Here is a 27,563-nt window from a genome sequence, read left to right as displayed (position 1 = left end):
TCAGAAGTAATTGTCCTGAAGGGCCTGCAAGGCCAAGGCTCCAGCCGGGTCCCAGTCCACCGAGCCCAGGGTGTGCTGCACTAGCACCAACGCCAGGTGGAAGATGACCTTCATGCCTTCGCAGTAGAATATGTCCCAGACATGGAGGACCGAATCTAGGGCAGTGTACAGGCGAAGATGCACATGAGCCACTCGGGCATGTACAGCACGGTGTCCATGCGCTGCCCCTGCAGGTGTCGGTGTGCCAATGGGGAGATCTGACTCAGCAGCAGCAGAAGAAGATCTCTCTGTCCAACTGGATGGCCTCCAGCCCTGCACTGTTGTAGCCCGGGAGGTACTTATCACAGCTCTGCACCAGGAACCAACAGGCTTTCTTGGCGGGCATGTGCATGAGCAGCACTATGGCCACGGATGCCTGGGTCTGGCAATAGCTCATGTCCAGCCATTGGATGGTGTAGGGCTTCAGAACTCGGTACAGGTCCGGCTGTCCATGCCCCCCTCGAGCAGCAAACATCTCATGGAACGGGAACTGGAGGTGCAGGTGCTTCTCCATCACATACAGCCACTTGGCGTGCCCAGTTGTCAGCTCCAGTTCCTCCAACTTTCCAGGGTTCTGCTCCAGAAGCTCCCTGCTGTTGGACAGCCACTGCCAGGCCTTGGCTCTGAGGGAGGAGGGGACCCCTTCAGGCAGATCATCTTCACCTTATGGGAACGCCATGACAGCCACTACTCCCAGTAACTGAACAGCTTCAGCTGCTTGAGCTCCCACTCCCATCCACATCCACAGGGACAGAGCTCTCTAGGCTGCCCTGGTACTGGCTGCCCCCCAGGAAGTCTAACTTGCACAGCGCCAGTCTGTTGATCTCCAGTCAGAGCCCATGGAGCTCACATCATCTGTCAAGGACTCCAGGTCCTGGATGTGAGGCTCACGGAGTCCAAGTAGCTCCGGGTGTCCGAGGCCAGCCCCCGTGGTGCGGAGAAGCCAGGGCCAAGGCTGGAGCTGTAGCCGAGGACCTGAGAGTTGTCCTCCGGTTCAGGGGCTGGGGTCATGGTCCCCACCGACACTGGAGTGTTGCCAGGATCTGTGGCTGAGGATGGGGGCATCCTCTAGAGCAAGTCCTGCAGAGCCAGATGCTGATGCCTCAGCCCAGGGGCCGCCTGTCACCAGCTCCTCAGTTCCACAGCGACTTGCCTGCAGCAGCCTCATAGGACAAGGAGGTTCCAGGCTTGGGAGAGAGCGGGTGTTTGGTCTTCAGGACCCTGGGCGCTGTTCTGGTGGGCGTCCCCGTCCGGGTCCCTGGGCCGTGGGTGGCTGTAGCCTCTTCCATCTTTGTTTTTATTATTATTTAAGAAAGAAGAAAATAACAAATCCTTAGGATAGGATAGCAGGGGTACAACTCCACACAATTCCCACCACCCCATCTCCATATCCCATCCCCTCCCCTGATAGCGTTCCCATTCTCAATTCCTGTGGGAGTAGAGACCCAGGGTCCTTGTGGGTTGCAGAAGGTGGAAGGTCTGGCTTCTGTAATTGCTTCCCCACTCAACGTGGGCATTGATTGGTTGATCCATACTCCCAGTCTGCCTCTGTCTTTCCCTAGTGGGGTGGGTCTCTGGGAAAGGGAAGCTCCAAACACATTAGTGGGGTCCGCAGTCCAGGGAATTCTGGTCAGCATCATGCTAGCATGGAACATGGTGGCAGAAAAGAGAGTTCACACACAAAGCCAAACAAATTGTTGAACAATCATGGTCCTGAATGCTGGAATAGTGCAGATGAAGTGTTGGGTATTCCCTGCAGACTCTTGTGTACTTCTGCTTTCATGTATATATTTTTCCCTGGTTTATAGACACATGTAAACATATGCTCTATCTCAGGGGACCTGGTCTATATATAGGTTTGGGGACTTTATTGGAGAGTGCACCACCTGGAATGGAATTAGAGAATACTATGAAAGGAAAGGTCTCACCCGAGTGATGAAGCTGAAGGGTTGTCATTCCACCCCTGAAGTCTCTGCACACAGCCAACAACAGATGAGTGGCTGAGAAAACTATAACTGTGCTATATATCCACAATGGAATACTATGCAGCTATCACAAACAATGAACCCACCACATCTGAACCATTTTGGACAGAGCGAGAAGGAATCATGTTAAGCGAGCTAAGTCAGAAAGACAAAGATGAGTATGGGATGATCCCTCTCATCAACAGAAGTTGACAAAGAAGAAGAGAAAGGGAAAGTAAAACGGAATCTGATTAAATAGAGAGTAGGGCACCAAAGTAAAAACCCTGTGGTGAGTGGGAGGGTGGACATTCAACTTCCCTGGGCGGTGGGGGAGGGGCAGCGTGGGTTGGAGGGAGAGATGGGGCACAGTCTTTTGCTGTGGGAATGGTGTTTATGTACACTCCTAGTAAAGTGTAGTCACATAAACCACTAGTTAATTAATATGAGAGGGAAAAATTGATTGAACGTCTCAAACTTTTTAAAGCACAGATTGAGTCTTTTTAATACATAGGCTGAGTCTTTGATATGTTGACTCTCTCAAAAGCCTAGATGATGGAGAACAGAAGCAACTGGTCGCATAGCTATCTACAAGATGTTGGGTATTATACAGCAAACCCTAACAAAGGGACTTTTCAAAGTTAACCCAATTACCAAATAATGTGATGCTAACAAGAATTATCCATTGTCTCCTTGAACCCTAAGACAGCAGGAACCTCACATTTCCATTATAGAGCCTATATTTCCCCCTATCCTGGAACCTTAGGGTGGGGCCCACTTTCCTGCATGCTTCTCTCAGTTCCTGTCAAATAATATTGCATGTTGATTGCAACCTATTCAACGCGGCGAGAGGCACCCCAGCACTCTTCCCTGCCATCCTACGAGAGTCTGCCCCCAGGCTCAGGAAGACTGGTATCTAGGCTCCCTCCAGGGCCCCCAAGTACTCTAGGCCACAGGGACCCCTGCATCTTCAGGACTTGGGAGGAGGCCTCCAGGGTCAGCACCACCACCTTGCTGCCTGGGGTCATCGGGCTGCCACCTCCGATGTCTGGCTGGGTCGAGGCTGACCAGGGCCGAGATGTCCATGGACACTGGCGGTCATGGAGCCACCACCACGATGGTTCTGGCCCTGAGCAGCTGTAGCTGTGAGTGAGCAGAGGTTTCCTAAAAAATTCAATACCAAGGAAGCCCTACCTTTTATTTTATAATCTTGTTAATCATTATTAAAACACTAATAAAAATTAAAAAACACTATTCTTAGTTGCCAGGCTAGCTTTATTGGTGGGATTGAGATGACCAGGGACTCATGGCTGAGCTGGGATGCAGTGCAATGCCATGCTGGCTTTATTCATCTGCATTTATACTCTCCAGGAAGGAAGTGGTAGGGTGTACAACAGGATGTGACCAAGAGAAGGTGGAGTGAAAAGAGTGCAAACCAGTCGGGATTAAACGGTGGAAAACAGGGTGTGACTAGGAGAGGGGCAGAGTGGAAAAAGATAAGGAACTAGTGGAGATTAAAAGAATGATTATGTAAATAGACCACAGCGTTAAGCAATACAAGCGAACCTAACTTGATGATCAAAACAAAAGGTCTTATAAGCAGAATTAGAAGCTTACCAACACTTACTTCTGTCAAAATATTATCAATGTAAAATATGTACTTTATCAATATTGTTAATATAAATTCTTAATCTATTTTCCTTTTAAATAGTAATATAAATACGGTTTAAAAAAATGAATGGAGCATGGGTCTGGTTCAATGCCTGGGATTACCATATGCCAAATTCCCTCACACTGTCCTCTCTCTGACATAAAATTAAAGACATATCTTTAGATATGAACAGTTAATTCTCATCATTCTGTGGTAGGTTTCTACTGTAGTAGGAGTCCCCAAAGGACAGCCTTAATGAAAAATCGATTTTCTGTCCACATGAAGAAATGAGACTTCAGCTTCAACCTCCCCCAGGCCCAGCCCCAGCCCCCACCACCCAAGAAATCGGGAGTGAAAAAGGCAAAGGCCCAGTGTGGAGGGAGAGCTAATGTGGTCCCCTCACATTGGACTCAGAGGGAAAGATACTGAGAGAGGAAGAGGACAGAGCACTACTCAGCTCAGACTTACAGTGCTGCTGAGGGTGGATCCTGGGATCTTAGAGCCTCAGGCAGGAAAGTCATTTTGCATAATCACTAGAAAGTCTCCCCAGCTTGTAGAATTTCCAGGTTTTAATTAACATGCATTGCAGAGCCCAGCAGAGGGGGGAATATTCCCAAGTGGTGAATCCATGTTGCAGATGTCTCCCTTAATCTCTTCACCCATATCTTCCCCTCCCACTTAAATACTCTGCCTTAACAAATAAATAAAAATCAATAAAATAAATAATGATACCTATGTGTGTGTTTACATAGAATTATTTAATACATACACAATGTGTTGAGATATTAGAGGATAACTCTTCCTTCTAAAACACCCACATGAGGTCATTGACTCAATCACAACACCACTTTATAACTGAGCAGATGAGGGCTTTGGTTCTACCTTTCAGTCAGAATCCAAATCTACAAGGGAGGAGCTTTGGCATCTGAGAAACCCAAGCTGTGCACTTGATCTCTCTCTCTCTCTCTCTCTCTCTCTCTCTCTCTCTATCTCTATCTCTATCTCTATCTCCTTACAGGTAGGCAGGGAAAGTCCAGATTCAAACTATGATTGACTTAACTGAATTCAAATAGTGAAAATAGAATTCCACTACTTGTAATTATCACCCAAGTTTCATCTTTCCAGTTTTTTTAAGTTTTTCATTTACACATAGAATGGCATATATAGGGAGTTGGGCTGTAGTGCAGAGGGTTAAGCTCAGGTAGCACAAAGGCCAAGGACTGGCATAATGATCCTGGTTTGAACCCCGGCTCCTCACCTGCATGGGAGTCGCTTCACAGGCAGTGAAGCAGGTCTGCAGGTGTCTATCTTTCTCTCTTCCTCTCTGTCTTCCCCTCCTCTCTCCATTACTCTCTGTCCTATACAACAATGACAACAACAATAATAACTACAACAATAAAACAAGGGCAACAAAAGGGAATAAATAAGTAAAATTTTAAAAAATGGCATATATATATATGTATATATAGAGAGAGGGAGACAGAGACAGAGAGAGAGAGAGAGGAGAAAGAGAGAGAGAGAGAGAATGAGAGGGAATCTTGCATCACTGAGTCACCAATTGTGATGATTACACACTGGGGCCTGGAGACTTGAAACCAGTTCCTTTCATGTGCTGAATTTTACTCTCCACTGTTTTGTGTCACTACACAGATAATTCACTACTCATTGAATGCAGCACTGTATCTGTCACTATTTTATAAATTGTGTCTCTACTGCCCCTGCAAGTCTGTTCCGAGTTTTCAGTTCAGATTTCACTCAGTTCCATTGTCTCTGTGAGAGACTTACTCTATGTCGTTGATATGAAAATCTCAGTAAAGTATTAATACAGTGGTCCAGGAGGTGGCACAGTGAATAAAGCTTGGACTCTCAAGAGTGAGGTCCTGAGTTCAATCCTCGGCATCATATGTATCAGAGTGATGTTTGGTTCTTTTTCTCTCTCTCCCCCTATCTTGCACATTAGTAAGTAAGTTCTTTTTAAAGTATTAATACAAACCATTCATATCTATCGTGTCTCTAGTCCTTTCCTCCATTTGGAAATGGGTTGCAGCCTGATGGCCTTATAAGTGAAGATGACCCTCTGTGTGTCTCCCTGCCCTGTCCATGACAACGGTGCACACAGACAGCCTGATGCTCGCTGCACATGTCAGTAAAGTGCTTAAATTCACAATGGTGGGGAGACTTTACACTCTAGATTATAGACTTTATAACAATTTCTACTGTGAAACCAGGAAGTAAGACATTTGAACACAGATCCCACTTTTTAAAAGGGTGACCAATGATATGATAGTGGAGATGAGAAAGAAAAAAGAAGAGCCATCTGAAATGAGAAATCAAGAAAACAAATGATGACAAATGGTAAACCCCAAATCTTTTAGGACAAGAGGTCAATTTACTGGCTCTATTGGTGATATCATTAGGGTGGGTAACTGGAATGGGAGCCTGGGACTCTGAGGGCATGCAGGGGCTTCTGGGAACCCAGGGAGAGGGTGTGGTGGGGGTGTGTAGGCTGTGAGGGCTCAGAGGCAGCATATAAAGCCAGTTGAGGGAGCTGAACTTCAGTAGAGCTTCGAAGAGCAGAAGACACACGATGTCTGCCACCATGTCTCCGGAAGGTGAGTCCAGGTGTCTGTTATAGAGGGAGCCTGGGATTCTGAGGAGGCTCCCAGGACTGGGCTGTGGCAATGATGGAAGTTGAAGATGTGTGTGCTCTCTCTCTTTCCTCACCTCTCCCTCTTTCTCTCTTTCTCTCTAAATAAAAAGTTAGACAGTGCAATTCTTCACTATGAGGTCCTAGTTCCAAAAATACGTTTTGTTTTTTAAATATATCTAAGAACAAAATGACTGTGGAAATAATGTAAAGATTACAAAATAAAGAAATTATTGAGGGAACCAAGGTCCAAGTTAAATAATTGCATCAGCCAAAGCTAGCCAAAACCAGAATGCACAGAACTTCATTAAATTAACAATAATAATAATGCTGAAAATGTAATAGCAATGTGAACGGTATGCTTTCTGAATATCATATATACCATTTGCCCAGGATTTTCTATCTATATTTTAGGTGAATTAACATAAACTGCAAATCCTTGAAATCAGGGACTTGACTAGTTGTGAAATTTGTTCTCACCTATTGGTGATAAGATTAGGGTGGGCAGTGCTGCAGGAGGATCCCAGGACCCTGAAGGTTTACAGGGTTTGTGGGATCACAGGTAAATGTTGGGGCAGGCTGCAAAGATGTGGCCTTCGAGCAAGAATTGGGGCACAGCCTCAATGGAGCCCCAGCAAAAGAGAAGCAAGATTTCTGCTGACATGTGTCCCTGCAGGTCAGAATGGGAGGAAGGGATGAAAGCTGGGACATGTTGGGCTATGTGCTAACTCCAGTTCCCTGCACCAGGGTCTCTACATGGTACAAACACTCTGAATCAGAGACGGAGGGAGCGCACAATGTTCAAGGAGGAGCAGCTGCAGGAGCTCCAGAAATGCTTCGAGCAGGACCAATACCCAAGTGCCAGAGAGCGCCAGGCCCTGGCACACAAGCTGAACTTGGGAGAGTACAGTGTCAAGGTAAGTGGTCTCAGACTCCCTTCCCTCTGCCTCTCCCCCACCCCTCATTAACACCCAGTCCCACAGCCACCTTAGGACCTCATGTTCAGCACTGAGAGAACCAGACAGGCCCATAATAGGTGAGACCCATAGCAAGGGGGTCCCCTTAGTGATCCCAAACTTGACCTCAAGTCCCACCTCCAGGGAGCTGGCATGAACTGGCTAATGAGGTCTATTAGCCCAAATGTCAGGGCCACTCCTCAGGAGACCCTCAGAGAGCAGGGATCTGGGCTTTGATTCTATGACCCACCCCCTGCCTTAAATCTGGGAAATCTCATTATGTTCCCAGTGGAGGGGTTGCTGGCAGAGTCCCTTTCTAGGAAGGGCTGGCACCTGGTTCTCTCACACAGACCTTGTGTCCTTTTCTTTGCAGGTTTGGTTTAAGAACCAGAGGGCAAAACTCTCCAGAGCAAACTCCAGAATGGCAGGACAACTCCCAGGAGTGCAGGACTCACAGCCCATCTGCCTGCCCTCAACCCCCACTCCTGAGGGTCAGCCAGGCCCAGGGAGCCCTGCTGTCTGCAGCCCCAGACTCACTCTACCAGCTCCTGTCCCTGTGGGACCAGCAAGGTCAGGGAACCACAGTGACATAGCTCCAGCCTTGGGACCTGCCCCTAGGGGCACTGAGACCTCTGTGGAACCCACTGCCCCAGCAACCGCCTTGACTGAGGACTCCATGGACTTCGGATTACGTCGAGAGCAATGTAAAGGTGATACATTATAGAATTTCTTGAGGGACCCAAGGTGCAACTTCAATAACTACATCAGCCAAAGCTAGCCAAAACCAGAATTCACAGAACTTGGTTAAATTACCAATAACAATAATGCTGAAAATGTAATAGCAATGTGAACGGTATGCTTTCCGAATATCATACATACCATTTGTCCATGGTTTTCAATATATATTTTAGGTTAACCAACATAAACTGCAAATCCTTGAAATCAGGGACTTGACTAGTTCTAAAATTTGTTCTCACCTATTGGTGATAAGATTAGGGTGGGCAGTGCTGAAGGAGGATCCCAAGACCCTGAAGGCTTGCAGGGTTTGTGGGATCACAGGTAAATATTGGGGCAGGGGTGCACAGAGGTGGCCTATGAGGCCAGACATGGGGCATAGCATCAGTGGAGCCCCAGTAGAAGAGAAGCAAGATTTCTGCTGCCATAAGTCCCCACAGTCCCAGACTGGGAGGAAGGGATGAAAGCTAGGACGTGTTGGGCTATGAGCTAACTCCAGTTCCCTGCACCAGGGTCTCAACATGGTACAAACGCCCTGAATCGGAGGCGGAGGGAGTTCACAATATTCACGGAGGAGCAGCTGCAGGAGCTCCGGAGTTGCTTTGAGCAGGACCGATTCCTGAGTACCAGAGAGCACCAGGCCCTGGCACACAAGCTGAACTTGAGGGAGTACAGTGTCAAGGTAAGTGGTCCCAGGACTCCCATCCATCTGCATCTCCCCCACCCATCATCAACACCCAGACCCACAGCCACTTTAGGACCTCATGTGCAGCACTGAGAGAACCAGACAGGCCCAGATTTGGTGAGACTCATAAGCAAGGGGGCCCCCTTCGTGCTCCCAACCTTCACCTCAAGGCCAACATCAGGGTAGCTGGCATGCCCTGGCTAATGAGGTCTATGAGCCCAAACTTCAGGGCCTCTCTGGAGACCCTCAGAGAGCAAGGATCTGGGCTTTGATTCTCTGGCCTCACCCCCTGCCTTAAGTCTGGGAAATCTCATTAGCTTCCCAGTGGAGGGGTTGCTGGCAGAGTCCCTTTCTAGGTAGGGCTGGCACCTGGTTCCCTCTCACAGTCCATGTGTCCTTTTCTTTGCAGATTTGGTTTAAGAACCAGAGGGCAAAACTCTCCAGAGCAAATTCCAGAACGGCAGGACAACTCCCAGGGGTGCAGGATTCCCAGCCCATCTGCCTGCCCTCAACTCCCACTCCTGACGGCCAGCCAGGCCCAGGGAACCCTGCTGTCTGCCGCCCCAGACCCACTCCACCTTCTCAGGACCCTGTGGGACTAGCAAGTTCAGAGCACTACAGCGCCATAGCTCCAGCCTCAGGCCCTGCCCCTGGGGGCTCTGAGAGCTCAGAGGAGCTCACAGCCCCAGCAACCGCCTTGACTGAGGACACCATGAAGTTCGGATTACGTCGAGAGCAATGTAAAGGTGATACATTAAAGAATTTCTTGAGGCACCCAAGATTAGGGTGGGCAGTGCTGCAGAAGGATCCCAGGACCCTGAAGGCTTGCAGGGTTTCTGGGATCACAGGTAATTGTTGGGGCAGGGGTGCAGAGAGGTGGCCTATGAGGCCAGAATTGGGGCACAGCTTCAATGGAGCTCCAGCAAAAGAGAAGCAAGATTTCTGCTGCCATAAGTCCCCACAGGCCAGACTGGGAGGAAGGGATGAAAGCTGGGACGTGTTGGGCTATGAGCTAACTCCAGTTCCCTGCACCAGGGTCTCTACATGGTACAAGTGCCCTGAATCAGAGGCAGAGGGAGTTCACAATATTCACGGAGGAGCAGCTGCAGGAGCTCCGGAGATGCTTTGAGCAGGAACGATACCCGACTGCCAGAGAGCGCCAGGCCCTGGCACGCAAGCTGAACTTGAGAGAGTACAGCGTCAAGGTAAGTGGTTCAGACTCCCTTCCTTCTGTCTCCCCCCACCCATCATCAACACCCAGGCCCACAGCCACCTTAAGACCTCATGTGCAGCACTGAGAGAACCAGACAGGCCCAGTGTACGTGAGACCCATAAGCAAGGGGGGTCTCCTTAGTGCTCCCAACCTTGACTTCAAGTCGAACCTCAGGGAAGCTGGCATGCCCTGGCTAATGAGGTCTATGAGCAAAAATTCAGGGCCACTCCTCAGGAGACCCTCAGAGAGCAGGGATCTGGGCTTTGATTCTATGGCCCACTCCCTGCCTTAAATCTGGGAAACCTCATTATCTTCCCAGTGGAGGGGTTGCTGGCAGAGTCCCTTTCTAGGTAGGGCTGGCACCTGGTTCCCTCTCACAGTCCATGTGTCCTTTTCTTTGCAGATTTGGTTTAAGAACCAGAGGGCAAAACTCTCCAGAGCAAATTCCAGAATGGCAGGACAACTCCCAGGGGTGCAGGACTCCCAGTCCATCTGCCTGCCCTCAACCTCCACTCCTGAAGGCCCACCCTGCCCTGGGAGCCCTGCTGTCTGCAGCCCCAGACCCACTACACCAGCTCCTGCCCCTACGGGTCCCACCAGACCAGCGATGCCATGGCCCCACTGTGCCAGATCCCCAGTCTCAGGACCTGCCCCTGGGGGCCCTGAGAGCTCAGCGGAGCCCACTGGACCAGCCCCTGCCTTGACTGAAGACTCCTTGGACTTCGGATTACCTCGAGAACACCTGCCCCTCTTCCACGAATGCATGGACCTGCTTGAAAAGTTTGTTACTGACATCTTCACCTCTGGAAAGCACCCTGAGATCGCAGCTCAACTCGACTCTTGCTTTCGGGAAGCTGAGACCTTGGCTTTGGAGGCCTGCTGAGACCTGATGGCTCTGGGGTCTGATAACCCAGAAGCCCAGCTTTGAAACCTGCCCCTGAAGGCTTCCTTTTCTCAGCTACCCCCAGGGCCCCTCTCATCAGCCCAGCTCAGAACTTCTCCACAGTGAAGCCCGGGCTCTCACCTCAAGGCCTGGCCTGCAGCAACCCAGGGGGACCCCGTTCCTGACTTCAATGAGGAGGGCACCCCGGACCAGACCAGCTCCTCCACCAGACTTCCTGCCCACCCACTACATGGATGACACCCTGGAACTGGTACCCTGATAATCCCCATGACAGCTGCTCCTGTGCCTCTGAACCAGAGGCCCCGACCGCCAGAACAACTTGATGTTAAATCTTGAAGGATGGACTCACCCCACCACTGCGGACATGTTTTCCAAAGACATTTCAGGCATAGGGACTCCTGGTCCCAGGATCATGGCTGGCATTCTGGAAGAACTGTCTTATTGTTGTCAGAAACAGATACGATTTTTATTCTTCAGACAATGCATACGGACAGGCTGAGAAAGTCCAGAGACAAATTAATACTGAACATATCTGAGTTCCAGTAGTGAAGTTTGTTCAATTACAGTATTTGGAATGATCACTATTGGCTGCAACTTTTTCCTATTTGTTATATTGTATTGATGTATGTGTATGTGATAGAAAGGGAAACCAGGATGGATATGGAGCTAGAGAAATATTCACAGAGGGATAAAGAATAGCAAGGCTATCACGGGAGGGGAGGGGATGCGGAGATCTGGTGGTGGGAATTGTATGGGATTGTACCCCTCTTGTCCTCTGGTTTTGTAAATGTCTCCTTGTCAAAAATGTCAAAAACATGTCTTCACTTGTCAAAAAATAAAAGATAAAAAATAGAAAAAAAAATGTTAATATTGACAGTGTCTCTGTTCCTGTCCTCAATCTGGAAATACATCCCAGATCCTCCCGGCTGAACCCCAACCCCATGCTCAGAATTAGATTCAAATTATCTCCAATTGACTCCAGGAGGAAGTGGAGGGACTTCCTGTAGAAATTGCCTCCAGGGGGTTGGGTGGTAGTGCACTAGATTGAGTGTACTTGGGGCTTAGTTGTATGATCCTTGTTCAAGCCCCTGGCTCTCCACCTGCAGGGGGGCCACATCACAGGCAGTGAAGGGGGTCTGCAGTTATCTATCTTTCTGTGTCCCTCTCTGTCTTCCCCTCCTCTTTCCATTTCTCTCTGTCCTTTCCAACATTAACAGTGGTGGCAACAATAACAACAACAACAAGGTCAAGAAAATGGAAAAGAATGGCCTCCAGTTGAAGTGGGTTTGTAGTGCAGGCACCAAGCCCCAGCGGTAACACTGAGGCAAAAGAATAGAAAGAAGAGAGAAAGAAAAGTGATTATCCCCAAACATGAGACCAGAGCCAGATGGAGTTTAATCCACTGGTTGGCAAGAGGTCTGGACTGCTCCAGGAAGTTCTCCCTACCACCTCCACCGAAAAATGAAACAGCACCAGCTTATAAAGGATTCTACATTTCGGTTACAGAGAGAATGCATACATTGGCACACTAAAGGCCCATGATCCTGGGCCCTGGTGCTAGGTAGATACAGGGGTCTTAGCTCTATCAGCTAGGCTGCATCCTGCCTAGCTGTCCTGCTTAGGAATATGGAGGGAGGAGGGAAGGCAGCTGCAGTCACTAATTGCTATTAGGCATACTAGGCTTAATGGAATAGTCAACTTAGATTCATCTACTTTTCTGCTTCAGACTCCTATAATCTATCCCATACAATTTGCCAATGTCCATTTTGGAGATTCTCTTCATGAGTCCTAATTCCTGGATCCACTCAGGTGAGGACAGCCTCCACAAAATCCAGGTGTTAATTTCATAGTCTCCATCTGTTGGTCATCATTTTTCCTTTGGCTCATTCTGCTTCTAACGACCCCTTCTGGCTCTATCCATGTTGGTCATAATGCCAGGTCTGCTGCATTGCTATGTTCTATTTACATAATCACTCTTTAGCCTGAGACCCCCCTGCCTTCAGGGTATTGGTTTAATCCCCACTGGTTAGATGGAAGCTGGCTAACTTTGCACTCTTTTTCTTCTCTCCACCCACTCTCCTACCCATTTTCTTTTCCTGACCTGCCACTTCCATCTCAGAAGATACAAGGGGCGGTTTTTTTCTGATCAATAAATCATTTCATTGTGTTCCTGCTCCGCGAGTCCCAGCATCTCTGTCTCCCAAGATGCTACATGAGTTCCCTGGTTCCTCTCCTGCATTGCTGAGTATGCAGCTGCCTAGGTTGGCTCCTGTCGAGTTGTTTCCAACCTAGAGAGCATGTGCCTGGGAAGAAACACCCTCAGGCTATCACGGTATCCATCCAGGAGCTAAATCCACGCTCCCTTATCTCCTGTCTCCACCTTTGTTGTCCGCCCCCTGGTGGTCTTCCTGGGTCTCACACTCTTACTCCTCCAGGCCCTTGGAACATACTGCCCATCCTCTAGCAGACCTGCCTCTGCAGAACATGGAGAACAGCAGGGCTGGTGGAGGGACTGTGGGACAGGCTGTGGGGGAGGGAAGGGCCCACTGCCATGTACCCAGTCCAGGGTAGCGTCACAGGAGAGAGAAGAAACTGGGGACCCGTTTCTTCAATAAAGGCAATGCAATGCCTTTATTGATCAGAGACAACGCCTTTATTTCTTTTTAAAAGCAAGTGGCAAGTACCAAAAGGAAATGGCTAGGAGAAGAGTGGAGAAAAAAAAGAGTGCGAAGGTAGAAACCTTGCATAGCAGCTGCTTCTAAGATTCTAACCAATGGGATTTAACCATTATAGGCGGGGATGGGGAGGTGGGGGTGGGGGTGTGTCTCAGAAAAAAACAGTGATTATGTAAGTAGAGCACAGCATCAGGCAATACAATAATGACCTGGTGTAATGACCAACATCTCCCCCTTCCTATTAATCTAATGGCCATAATATGAAGAATGTGGGGCAATTTGTGAGGCAGTGAGTCTGATAGGACGAGGCACACCTTTGGGGTTCTACTGTCACTCCTTGCCCAACTTCACAGTAGAAAGAGAGATTAAGAGGATTGGACACATCCCTCAGGGTCAAGGCCTGCCAAGCTCAGCCACATCCTCACAGTTTCCTGACATCTCTGTCTTTCTAAATGGCCATATTTACATGGGTGACTGTCTGTAAAACTCATTTCTATCAGAGGATTAGCAGTGTATGCATGAACAGAAACCTATATCGTGCAGGCATTTGTAAAATTGGGCCAGGCTAGAATGTTCCTACTCATGACCGTAGAATGTGAGCTCAGTATCTATAGTTTCTGGTCTAACATCCAAGTCCTTGATCCACTTGGAATTTACTTTTGTATTTGGTGAAATACAGTGATTCAGTTTCATTATTCTGCATGTTTCAACCCACTGTTTCCAACACCATTTGTTGAAGAGACTCTGCTTCCCCCATATAATAGTCTGGGCCCCTTTGTCAAAGATTAGATGTCCATACGCTTGGGGCCTCATTTCTGGGCTCTCAATTCTATTCCACTGGTCAGTGTGTCTGTTCATGTTCCAGTACCAAGCAGTTTTGATGACAATGGCCCTATAATACAGTTTGAGATCTGGGAGTGTGATGCCTCCGGTTCTGTTCTTTTTTCTCAGGATTGTTTTGGCAATTCTAGGTCTTTTCTGGTTCCAGATAAACATTTGTAGCATTTGTTCTTTTCTTCTAAAAAATGTGCTTGGGATCTTGATGGGGATAGCATTAAATTTGTAGAGGAAAATATTGGAAGATCTTTTTTCTGCATAAATTTTAAAGATATTTTCAATGAAACGAATCCAATTACAAGGAAGACTAAGGCAAGTATAAACCTATGGGACTACATCAAGTTAAAAATCTTCTTCACAGCAAAAGAAACCACTACCCAAATCAAGAGACCCCTCACAGAATGGGAAAAGATCTTTACATGCCATACATCAGATAAGAGTTTAATAACCAACATATATAAAGAGCTTGCCAGACTCAACAACAAGACAACCAATTACAAGGAAGACTAAGGCAAGTATAAACCTATGGGACTACATCAAGTTAAAAATCTTCTTCACAGCAAAAGAAACCACTACCCAAATCAAGAGACCCCTCACAGAATGGGAAAAGATCTTTACATGCCATACATCAGATAAGAGTTTAATAACCAACATATATAAAGAGCTTGCCAGACTCAACAACAAGACAACAAATAACCCCATCCAAAAATGGGGGGAAGACTTGGACAGAATATTCACTACAGAAGAGATCCAAAAGGCCGAGAAACACATGAAAAAATGCTCCAAGTCCCTGATTGTCAGAGAAATGCAAATCAAGACAACAATGAGATATCACTTCACTCCTGTGAGAATGTCACACATCAGAAAAGGTAACAGCAGCAAATGCTGGAGAGGGTGTGGGGTCAAAGGAACCCTCCTGCACTGCTGGTGGGAATGTCAATTGGTCCAACCTCTCTGGAGAACAGTCTGGAGAACTCTCAGAAGGCTAGAAATGGACCTACCCTATGACCCTGCAATTCCCCTCCTGGGGATATATCCTATGAAACCCAACACATCCATCCAAAAAGATCTGTGTACACATATGTTCTTGGCAGCACAATTTGTAATAGTCAAAACCTGGAAGCAACCCAGGTGTCCAACAACAGATGAGTGGCTGAGCAAGTTGTGGTCTATATACACAATGGAATACTACTCAGCTGTAAAAAATGGTGACTTCACCGTTTTCAACCAATCTTGGATGGACCTTGAAAAAATCATGTTGAGTGAAATAAGTCAGAAACAGAAGGATTAATATGGGATGATCTCACTCTCAGGCCGAAGTTGAAAAAAACAAGATTAGAAAAGAAAACACAAGTCGAACCTGAAATGGAATTGGAGTATTACACCAAAGTAAAAGACTCTGGGATGGGTGGGTGGGTGGGGAGAATACAGGTCCATGAAAAATGATGAATGAAATAGTGGGGGTTGTATTGTTAAATGGGAATCTGGGGAATGTTATGCATGTAAAAAAAAAAGAAGTAGAAATGCAAAGCAGAAATTGACTGAGTTTGGACTATGGCACCAAAGTAAGAAAGCAGAAGTGCACTAGAGTTTACACCACCTGGTTCCAGATGCCATCAGGATGCCGGCCAGGCTTCCCTGGATTGAAGACCCCACCAATGTGTACTGGAACTCAGCTTCCCCAGAGACCCACCCTACTAGGGAAAGAGAGAGACAGGCTGGGAGTATGGACCGACCAGTCAACGCCCATGTTCAGCGAGGAAGCAATTATAGAAGCCAGACCTTCTACCTTCTGCAACCCTCAATGACCCTGGGTCCATGCTCCCAGAGGGATAGAGAATGGGAAAGCTACTGGGGAGGGGGTGGGATATGGAGATTGGGCGGTGGGAATTGTGTGGAGTTGTACTCCTCCTACCCTATGGTTTTGTTAATTAATCCTTTCTTAAATAAAAAAAATTATAAAAAAAAACTAGTATGGTCATGGGCCCCCTTAAATATAAATAGAATTGGCCTACTAGCTATCTACAAAATGGTGACTCCCCAACCTTCATCTGCAATATTCTAGCCTTTGCGTTTATGATTAGGCAATGATTTGTTTGGATGTAGATGTTGACTCTTTGTTTCAGCCTCCAGGTTCCAGATGCTACCATGATGCCAAACAGACTTCCATGGGCAGACGGCCCCACCAATATGTCCTGGAGACCCACTTCTCAAAGCCCTGCCTCACTAGAGAAAGAGAAAGACAGGAGTATGGGAGTATGGCTCGACCTGTCAATGCCCATGTTCAGCGGAGAAGCAACTACAGAAGCCAGACCCTCCTCCTTCTGCATCCCATAATGACCCTGGGTCCATATTCCCAGAAGGATAAAGAATAGGGAAGCTATCAGGGGAGAGAGTGGGAGTGGGAGTTCTGGTGATGGGAATTGTGTGGAGGTGTACCCCTCTTATCCTGTGGTTTTTGTCAGTGTTCCCTTTTTAGAAATAAAAATTAAAAAAAAGATAATGGACAGACTATACAATCTGTACACCCGAATTTTAATTTTTACATGGACCATTTGGTCTGCCTCAGGGCTTCTGCTTTTGTTTGTTTGTTTGTTTGTTTTCAGTTCAGAAGTTGTACTCATCAAGTCTAATTCTTTTGCTATTTTTACATTTCTGATTTCTGGAATGCATCTAGGTATATACACTCTCACAGGACTAGCAAAACAGTTCACCTGCCTTGCTGTGTGTACAGCTCAGGTTCTAACCCCGTCTTATACAGTGTCTGTCCCTTTGTGTCTTTATCTGTCTGTCTCTTTCTAACTGAAAAAGTCATCCTAGAGCAGTGAAGGCCTGGTTGGAAAAAAAAAAAGAAAATATAGCCTTTCACTAGAAATGATACTTAAAATTTCAATACAAATACTTTTATTTACTCAAAGCATTGGGGCCCTTTGACATGGAATGAGACTTGCTAGGAATTATACAAAGACTTGCTTTGTTTCTTCTCATGTTATTGGAATAATAGATATTACCTGTGATTTCTCATCTGGGTCTTTTATTTTCACACTTAAAATCAAGACGCACAGGGTTTTTTTTCTGTGAAAGAGGACTTTCTGGATTTCTTTAGCTATGTTCACCTGATAATTTTAAGATGATCATACTTTTCAATTTCAGCACTTCCTTAGTTTTTTTCCTCTTTTCCTTAATAAGTCATATCTACTTCTGTTTCATGATTTCATTTTATTCTTCAGTAAATGTTACCTATTCCTTGATAAGTTACATAGATATTTGTTCATGAATTTGATCTGGAAGATTGCCTTAGTATTTACATTTCTTTGGTAAGTAACCAGCTTATCAAGTTATATTAAAGTTATTTTTCCCACTTTGTCAATAAAATCATCATAGAGCATCTAGATACTTTAAATATTTTAAAATGTTTTGTCCAGGGCAGGGAGATAGCATAGTGGTTATGTGAAGACTCTTATGGCTGAGGCTCTAAACTCTCAGGTTCAATCCCAGCCACCACCGTAAACCAGAGCTGAGCAGTGCTCTGGGAAAAAAAATCCAATTCAAAACTGTTTTGTCCAATATTGTTGTCTTGGGGGTGTTGAGGGGAGTGATTATATGTCAAATTAATAATGCTGATTTAATTAAAATCTCAAATATAAATATATATTAAATGTAATTCATTATTACGTTTTGCTCCCCCAAATTATTGCTGAGACTTCAAGTCTGCACTATCCTCTATTCCAGAAGTGGTTAATAATTTCTCTCTCTCTCTCTCTCTCTCTCTCTCTCTCTCTCTCTCTTTCTGCCTCCAGGGTTATTGCTGGGGCTTGGTGCCTATACTAGGAATTCACTGCTCCTGGCAGCCATTTTTTTCCTTTTTTTTTTTTTTGGTGTTGTTGTTGTTGTGTTGCTGCTGTTGTTATTGGATAGGCCAGAGAGAAATGGAGAGAGGAATGGAAGACAGAGGGGGAAGAGAAAGATAGACTCCTGCAGACCTGCTTCACCAATTGCAAAGAGACCCCCCTTCCTTGGTGGAGAGCTGGGGGCTTGTCCTGGGATCCTTGTGCTGGTCCTTGTGCTCCCTACTATGTACGCTTAATCTGCTGCACTATTACCCAGCCCCCCCCCCAATTTTTTTCACATAGACGGTAACAGAGAGGGAGAGACTAAGGCGGTTGACCTATTCATTTTCATGAGTTATTTCCTTATTTATTGCCAGATTTTTTTTTTGTAATTCTTTGGATATGAGTCCTTGATGAGCAGTGTGTGTCTTTTGAAAATACTGTCTCTGGTCCATGGTTTAATCTTCTGTTCCTTGGATAGCATTCTTGGAAGAAGAGGCACTTTTTAATTTCAATGGAGCCCAGCTCAACACTTCTTTATGAGTTTTGCCTCCGGGGCAACACTCAAGGTTACTTTGAGTTCTTCTTAACATTTAGGAGTTTTATAGTTTTGGAATTTCACATTGAGGTCCATAGTACATTTCTGAGTTGATTTCGAGGAAGTGTGTGAATCTGTGTCTAGATTTATCTTCTTCACACCTGTATGCCTAGTAGTTCCAGCACCACTTGTCAAGGAGACTACCTTTGGTCTATTATATGACCTCTGTTCTTTCACCAAAAAAAAAAAAAAGTTGGTACTATTTTTGTCAGGGGTCTCTATTCTGTACTGAAATATTCTGCTCTAGTCTATTGACTTTTTCCCCCATCATTGCCACACTGTATTAATCATTACGGCTGTATAAATCATTCTTTTTCCCATTTGAATATTTATTGTCACTGGGGCTTCATACCAGCATAACTCCATCACTTCCAAGCAGCATCCTCTCCCTCTCCCTCTAACCTCTCCCTCTCCCTCTCCTTCTCTCTCTATCCCTCCCTCCTCTCTTTCTACAGATAGAGCTCGAAAGGCAGAAAGGGAAGAGGAAAAGGATAAGAGACACCACAGCATTGTTCTACTGCTTGTGAAGCTTCCCCTCTGCGTGGTGTAGCCATGCCTGAGAACGTGGTAAGCATGCTCTACTTGGGACAGCTAGAGCCCCCAGCCCCAATTCTAGATAAGTTTTAAAGTGGGGTAGTGGGAGTCCTCCAACTTTGTCCTCTTACAGTATTGTGCTTGCTATACTAAGTCTTCTGCTTTCCCATCTAAATGATCACCAATACCACAAAATACATAGAAAAAGTGCTATCATGCCTCCTTCCCACTATCCTGCATCTACTGATCACACACTCATGATTTTTCAGATAAAGTCGAGACAGAGAGGCAGAAAGAGAGAGAGAAAGAGAGAGACAGAGAGACATAATGAGAGAGAGAGAGAGAGAGAGAGAGAGAACTCGAAACACCAAAGATTATTTCAGTGCCGTGAAGGCCAAGCTCAGCTCTGGTCACACACAACAAACTAGCACACTATCTCACCGACTTTGATGGCATTATTTTTTGAATCTTGACTGAGGCTCAGGGAATTTCCTTTTTACTAAAACTCCTCAGATGATCCTAACTCAGTGCCCTAAGATCACACACACACTGAAGAGTCCCTGTCCTAGTAGCCAGAGGCTTGAGGGGCAGTGTGAAATGTCAAACCAAGTTTCCCCAAAATATTTCATAACCAAGTCAAATCACTTGAGCATGTGGAATAGCCACTGATCACAGGGGCCCATCCTGGTGGCTAGTTCTTTTCTGTTAGTGCATCGTAGACCCCAAGGGAAAGTGAGCCTCCTTTCTGTTTCACATTTTTCTCTCCCCTTGTTTAAATTTCAAGATGTTTCAGACTAAAATGAAATATGGGAAGTTACTAGTTGACATATAGTCAAGAGCATTTGAAATGACAGACACAGGGACATACAGACATCAGCCCTACCAGACTGTTCATTTCAACAAAATAACCAGCTTCCACGTTCGAACTAAGAAGCAGCAAATGCTACAAGTGTTCAAGAATATAGTTTGGAGAGAAGGTCAGTTGATTGAAAATACTGTTAATCTGGATGGGTGAACCCTAAAACTTATTTTACTTTGCCAACTTGGCTTTCTTTGGGAGTCAGCTCCTGCATGAGTCCCCTGCTCTCATGGACACTTTTTTTTCTTACTTTTTATTATTTTTATTTATTGAATAGAGACATCCAGAAATCAAGAGAAGGGAGAGAGAGAGTGAGAGAGAGCGAGATAGAGCCAGAGAGACACCAGCAGCCCTGTTCCACTGTTTGTGAAGCTTTGCCCTTGCAGGAAGGTGACTAGGGGCTCAAACCTGGGTCCTTGTGCATTGTGATGTGTGTGCTCAACCATGTGCACCACCACCAAGTCCCTCTCATAGACACTTTGTTTAAGACACAGGTGAAGAGAGAAGTAAAGAGGGAGTGACAGAAAGAGGAGAGAAACCGCAGCACCGCTCCTCTCCTACTGAAGCTGCACCAGGTCTCCTGTTAGGGAAAGAGGAGAGCATCCTGGGTCCTCTTGGGTTAACTGCTGACAAACCTCCACAGCTGAGTCCTGCAACCAAGGTCGAGCTACCAGTGGCTTCAATCTGACCATCAAGGTGAACAACTGTCAAACACTTATCCAGAAGGACATATGCTCCTCCGCATTCAGAGCTGAGTTATTCATAGTAGCCAAGGAATGGAAGCAGCTTAAATGCCTATCAACAGGTGACTGGCTAAAGAAGTTATGGGTTCCATATTCAAAGGGAGACTACTCTGTAATCCAAAAAGATGATATTGTATCCTTTGAGATAAAATGGATGGAACTGGAAGTGTTATGCTCAGTGAAGTAAGTTAAAGAGGTGAAAGACAAGTACTGGAGAATTTCACTCGTAGATGGAACCTAAAGGACTGATGCACATGAAGAAGAAGGAGAAGGAGAGGGAGAGGGAGAGGGAGAGGGAGAGGGAGAGGGAGAGGGAGAGGGAGAGGGAGGAGAAGGAGAAGGAGAAGGAGAAGGAGAAGGAGAAGGAGAAGGAGAAGGAGAAGGAGAAGGAGAAGAAGAAAACAGAACCCAACCAACCGTTTCTAAGACTTGCGAGAGAGCTATGACGGTTATCTTCAGGAGGCAGGGCACAGAAATTGGATGGTGCATGTGGCGTGGAACTAGACCCTGTAATCTTACCATTTTGTAACCTACTATTAATCACAAATCAAAAAGGAAGAGAGAGAGCATCTAAACCATCTGACAAAAGCAACCACTCATCCTTGTGAAAGGAACAATCCTGAGTCTTAACCAAATATAGCCCCACACCAAATACTAGTTGCTTTTTTGTTTTGTTTTGAATTCTGGCACTGTTTACCCTTAGAAGCATAATGTATTCACTCTCAGACCCTAGAGCAAAGGGCTAATAAACAAACAAACAAATAAATAAACAAAGATGTAAAAACTCATGGGGTGGGGTGGGGGGAACACACCAGCTACTATCTCCAAGGCCAAACACCACCTATCAAGCATCTCTTATCACCTGCTTAATAGATTGGTGGCTTACTTATCCTGACTGGTGGGACTCTTTCAATTCTTTGTTGTTTCACGTCTAATGGAGACGGCCCTCCCCACAACACTCCTATCACTTAGCCAGGTGTTTGAACCCCAGTCCTCATGTATGGTAAAGTGTGCACCCCATTGGGTGAGCAACCATCCATCCTCCTTATACATTTTTTCCTATTTATGTATTCCCTTTTGTTGCCCTTATTGTTGTATTCTTGTTGTAGTTATTGTTATTGATGGTGTCCTTGTTGGATGGGACAGAGAGAAATGGACAAAGGAGGGAAAGACAGAGAGGGGGAGAGAAAGACAGACACCTGCAGACATGCTTCACCGCCTGTGAAGCGACTCCCCTGTAGGTGGGGAGCTGGGACTCAAACCGGGATCCTTAAGCCGGTCCTTGCGCTTCGCACCACGTGCCTTTAACCCATTGCGCTACTGCCCGACTGCCCTCCTTATACATTTCTGTTAGGTACTAAAAAGTCCTTCTATTGTTTAGCCCAATTGGAAATAGTCCAGGGCAAATTTACATGTACTTTCTAATACAACATTGGACAGAGGGTCGATGATTTCACATTGAAGAGTGAAAGGTCGTCCATCATCCCCAGAGGTGGGGACCAGGGATGGACAGCAAGGATCTGAGGTGGAGGTGCTGCTGTGCAAGGAGCCCACCTTCAGGAGGCAAGGCAGAGAGGGAGTTCCGCCTCAGGGCGCAGCTCCGCCTCCTGGATTTTCATGGCATTTACTTTTTTTTTTTTTTTTAAAAAGAAATATTTCATTAAGTTGGTACAAATTATACTCTTAGCCAAGCAAAAAAACAACAAAAAAAAATTCCATCATGAAACTAGACTTCATATGCTCTTTCTGAGGCCTTGGGTGGTGTGTGGGAGGCAGGCTTTCCTTCCTTCTGGTCTAGCTTCCAAGTGAATGAGAGAAATCGTCTCCAATTTTCACTCGGAACGAATGAGACCATGTGTTTGTTCTCATTACCAAAACCTGGTGGCAATTAAAGTTAGTCATCAATGACTTGATTGGATGACTCCCGTTTAGTCACGTTGAGGTTAATTTTCCGACAGTTTCCTTCTGAGAAAGTCTTTTAAGTTTTGTTTGTTCGTTTGTTTTTTAGCATTAGAGGACAGCATAGTCAACGACTGCCACCTCTCCAGATTCAAAGGAGGTTTCGTAACTTTACATCAGGCTCAACCTGACGCTGTTGACTGGCTACGGAAGAAGGGCAAACGCTAGAAGAAGAAGAGGACAGCAAGGGTCTTTGGTGGAGCTGCACCTCAGCCAAGTGGCAAGTGCTGATTTTATTGTCTAGTTGATTCACCTCATCACTCCTTCTTAAAAAGCCAAGTAACCCCCCAAAAAAGAACATGGTTAGAAAGAAGCACAGAAAGAACCTGCAGGAGCTGTGTGGAAGCCCTGACCTCCACCTCCTCCAGCTGCTCTTCAAGCTTTGCTACTACTCACATCCACCTTGAACTCTACCTCAACCTTCTGGGAGCTCACTTCCTACGCCTGACTCTCAGCTACCAGAGATTCGCAATGCCTGTGGTTATGTTGATTTATTGCCTCATGGCCAGAATGCAGTCAACTTTCTGGCTGGAGCAGAATTTAGTATGAAACCCCATATTATCCATACAGACATATTTAATCAATGGCTAAAAAGCATTTTTTTTTTTGCCTCACTGGAGCTTGGTGCTGACACTATGAATCCATTGCTCCTGGCAGACAGTTTTTTTATGTTTTATTGAACAGGAGAGAGAAACTGAGGAAGGAGGAGAAAATAAAGAGGAAGAAAGAAAGATAGATACACCTGCAGACCAGCTTCACTGCTTGTGAAGCATCCTTCCTGCAGCTGAGGAGCTGGGGGCTTGAACCCGATCCTTACACAGACCCTTATATTTATTATTATGTGCACTTAACCAAGTCCACCATTGCCCAGCTCCCCAAAAGAAATTTTAAGAGCAAAAGATACAAGGAGATGATTTCAGAGAAATGAACCATATATAAATGACTAACAGCTTTGTCATAAAATACCCCCAACCAAATATAAACCACCCAAAAGTCCTTTAACATTCGGTTAAGCAAGCTGGACTATACCCATATAGTGAAATCCTACTAAGAAATACTCCCCAGGGAGTTGTGCGGTAGCACAGCAGGTTAAGCTCACGTGGCACAAAGCACAGGGACTGGCGTAAGGATCCTGGTTTGAGCCCCCAGCTCCCCACCAGCAGATGAGTCGATGAGTCACTTCACAAGCGGTGAAGCTGGTCTGCGGGTGCCCATCTTTCTCTCCCCCTCTCTGTCTTCCCCTCATCTCTCCAGTTCTCTCTGTCCTATCCAACAATGATGACAACAATAATAACTACAACAAGAAAATAGCAAGGGCAACAAAAGGGAATAAATAAATAAATATTTTTTAAAAAGAAAAGGAATACCCCCACAAAGTAAGTATTAACACCCACAGCTATCTGACCATGTTTCCAATTATGTAAAGAATGGGAATTTAAAGAAAATCCTAAAAGGTCAGGGGCAGATGCCATATGAACCCATTTCTATAATATTCTTGAAGTACAGAATTATAATGACGAAGATGGTTGTCATAGGTGATGCAGTAAGAAAGGTGGCAAGGAATTCTGGGTGGTGAGATGGTAATGTGAGCTTCCTTATGTGAACTGAAATGTTGTGAGTCTGACTATCTCCCTGTGAATCGCCTCATCGGTAGATACATACTATGTTTCAGTTTGGAGAGTTATCACCATGGGATCAAATAGGGCACAAGTCTTATGAAATCACTGTGGTTTCCTAAAAACTGCATGTGAGTCCACAGTTAACCTCCTAAGAAAATGATTGTTTTTTTTAAAAAAAATCAACAGCCATCTAGGAAGCCAATCTGCCAATTGGTCAGTTAGGACAGGGCATGAGCCTTAGAATGATGCCATCGCAGATCTGTGACCATGACTACTGTGGAATCCTCAGAGTAGGAGAGTGAGTTGGCAGGGTTTGGAGTGCCTTACTCAACTTTCAAGTCAGTGTCAAAGAGTGAAGAGCGAAGGATGTCTGCATCCACCCGAAACCCTTCTGGGCGTTCAGGGTGTTTTAGTTGGCTGGCCTGCCTGAGGTAGGTAGTCTTACTACATATTTCTGGATGTGGTCATCAGAGGAGGAGGGCAGGTTGAGGAAGTCCTCTGGTCCTGAAGTTCAGCACTGGCTTCATGGACAGTTCCTCATGGGGCTAAGCTTTAGCTCTGCTGAATACTCCAGAGCAGGCTCTCCATTCTGTTATCTAAATCCTCACAGCCTGTGATTATTGCTTCACCACTCTATGTATCATTTTGTCTGCTATAGGAGAACACACACTGGCTTGTTGTTTTCCAACCCTCTTGCTGTCCTCCCATTTCTTCCTAGTTGTCCTCCTTCCTACAGGTTCTTGAGTGGTAGGTTGTTTTTTTGCTTTCTTTTCCCCTTTGTTTAAAAATTATTTTTATTTATTGGATAGAGATAACCAAAAATTGAGAGGAAGGAGGAGAGAGGGTGAGGGAGAGAAATAGAGAGAGAGAGAGAGAGAGAGAGAGACTTGCAGCAGTGCTTCACCATTTGTGAAGATTTCCCCCTGCAAGTTGGGACCAGGGGCTTGAACCTGGGTCCTTGCACATTGTAACGTGAGCACTCCACTAGATGAGTTACCACCTGGGCCTCTGATTTGTGCTTTCTCTACTCCTCACCTCTAGAGCATCAAGTCCCAGTGCCCTGTCTGCCCTTCAAATTGCTCTTCATCTCTACCAGCCCTGAAGTGACCTCCTCTCTGACAGGAGCTCTCATTACCTAGGGACTCCTGCCTGGCGGGTCTGGGAATCTGTCTGAGGGAACAGAAGCTAATTTTTGGTGTTGTGTCAACATGGACATTTTGGCATAAAAGTCTGTTTTCTCTTTGGCTGGTGACTGATTGTTCTCTGATGTCTGTTATGCTGCAGCTCGTGTGTAGAGGGAGATGTCCCCAAAGAAAAGAAGCCCTGGGTGGAGCCCTGTGGTCGGTTTCTGCTCCGCTGCACAGTCAAGGTCAAGAAGGGCCGCAGGAGGCAGATGCGAGAACTATTTCTCTGCTCCAACGTGCTGTTCATTTCCAATACCAAGTAGGTGGACACTCCATGCTCTGTCCTCGGTCCTGAAGTTACCTCTTTACTGCCCCTTTCTGGGAGAACATCAGAGGGAAACTTAAATCTGGGGGCCAGGAGGTGATGCACCTGGTTAAATGCATACATTGCAATGCACAAGGACCTGGCTTCAAGTCCCTGGTCCCCACGTGCAGGGAGAAAGCTTCATGAATGTTGAAATAGGATTGCAGGTGTCTCTCTGTCTCTCCCCTTTTCTCAATTATTTTTACCTAACAAATAAATAAAAATTTTAAAAAAGGAAAGAAAAAAAAAGAAATTTGAATCTTTAAGAGGTTTGGTCTTTTATTTCTCCCATAGGTGATCAAGGGAGGCCTTGTTCTGGGTCAGGGTTCAGAGCAGAGAAGAACAGGCTAGACAGGTCTCCTGGGCCTGGGGCTCCTAGGTGGAGGAAAGATGAGGGGAGAGGACAGGTTGTAATCAGAGCTTCCAAGAAGAGAAGGACTAGGTGCCCAGGGGAAAACGTGGAAGTTATCAGAGAGGGCATCTCTGATGAGTGGGGCTCTAGTCTGACCCCCAGAATGACAGAGGCCCCACTCCTAGAGGAGGTGGCCCAAGCCTTCTGGGCTACCGGTTCAGAGGCCTCCTCAGATGTGACTTGCCCTCTCACTTCTGAAGTCCCCTTGGAGTGAGACAAGTGACTGCAGTCTACAGCACAGTTGTGACAGTAGCATGACACTGTGGTCAGGGATCCAGATTCCCCAGGTCTCCATGATCCACGGGAGAAAGGAGGGGGTTTTGAGAGGGAGGTTCCCTTCCTGACTGTTTTCACTGTAGTACAATATATAGACAAACCAAGAAATGGTATCTTTCCATGTGAGAAAGCAAAGCTGATTGAGCAAGCATTTCCACAAAGCACTTTCACTACTGATGAATCGATTCCCTCTGATTTTCCTAAGATAAGAGATTTTCCTCTCTTACCCCTAAGCCCTCCAAGCCACTGGTCTGGTCTTGCTGACTGACTGATTGAATGACTACTTTGGTTTTTCTTTTTAGTTGGAAATAGTATGTAGGCAAACTGTTTTTCACTTTTAGCCTGAATCGAAGTGAAATGGCATGAATAAAGTCTTAAGAAAGTATAATTAGGGATGGAGAAAGCAGCATAGTGGTTTAAGAAGCAGACTTTCATGTCTCAGGCATAAGAAATCCCAGGTTCACTTCTCAGCCTCCACATAAGCCAGAAGTGATAAATGCTCTGGTAAGAAAAGAAAGGAAGGAAGGAAGGAAGGAAGGAAGGAAGGAAGGAAGGAAGGAAAAAAAAAGAAAAGAGAGAAAGAAAGAAAATAAAATATCACATTGCCTTAAATAGTAGAAATTGAATTTTTTAACTGAGGCTGAAAGACATAATTTTAGTCCCTTTCATCGAAGCTTAATTTAGTAGCTCCTTTAAGAAAAAAATGTATTTAAATACTTTTATGAATCATGTGTCATTTCTCTCATTAAGATCCTTAAATCCTTTCCAAAAGTGGAGAGCATGAATGAAACAATGCATCATTTCTATCTGCTGTAAAATTAATATACAAACTATATAATTACCTATAACAAAATACAACAAATTTAGCAACAAGAAAGGAATGCTTCAATGAATGGGTCTCTGAAGGTCATTTGCAAAGACTCCAAAATGCAGAGGATGGTC

At 45.8% G+C, this 27,563-nt stretch overlaps 1 pseudogene; it reads right to left on the bottom strand.

The window, feature by feature from the left end:
• LOC132536592 (TBC1 domain family member 10B-like) overlaps positions 1–27,563 on the bottom strand; it is a 70,227-nt pseudogene continuing 42,664 nt past the window's right edge.

This window comes from Erinaceus europaeus, unplaced genomic scaffold, assembly GCF_950295315.1.
Source record: "Erinaceus europaeus unplaced genomic scaffold, mEriEur2.1 scaffold_294, whole genome shotgun sequence".
Classification (NCBI taxonomy): Eukaryota; Metazoa; Chordata; class Mammalia; order Eulipotyphla; family Erinaceidae; genus Erinaceus; species Erinaceus europaeus.
Note: the sequence above shows the minus strand (reverse complement) of the source record. Positions and strands in the feature narration are given on the sequence as shown.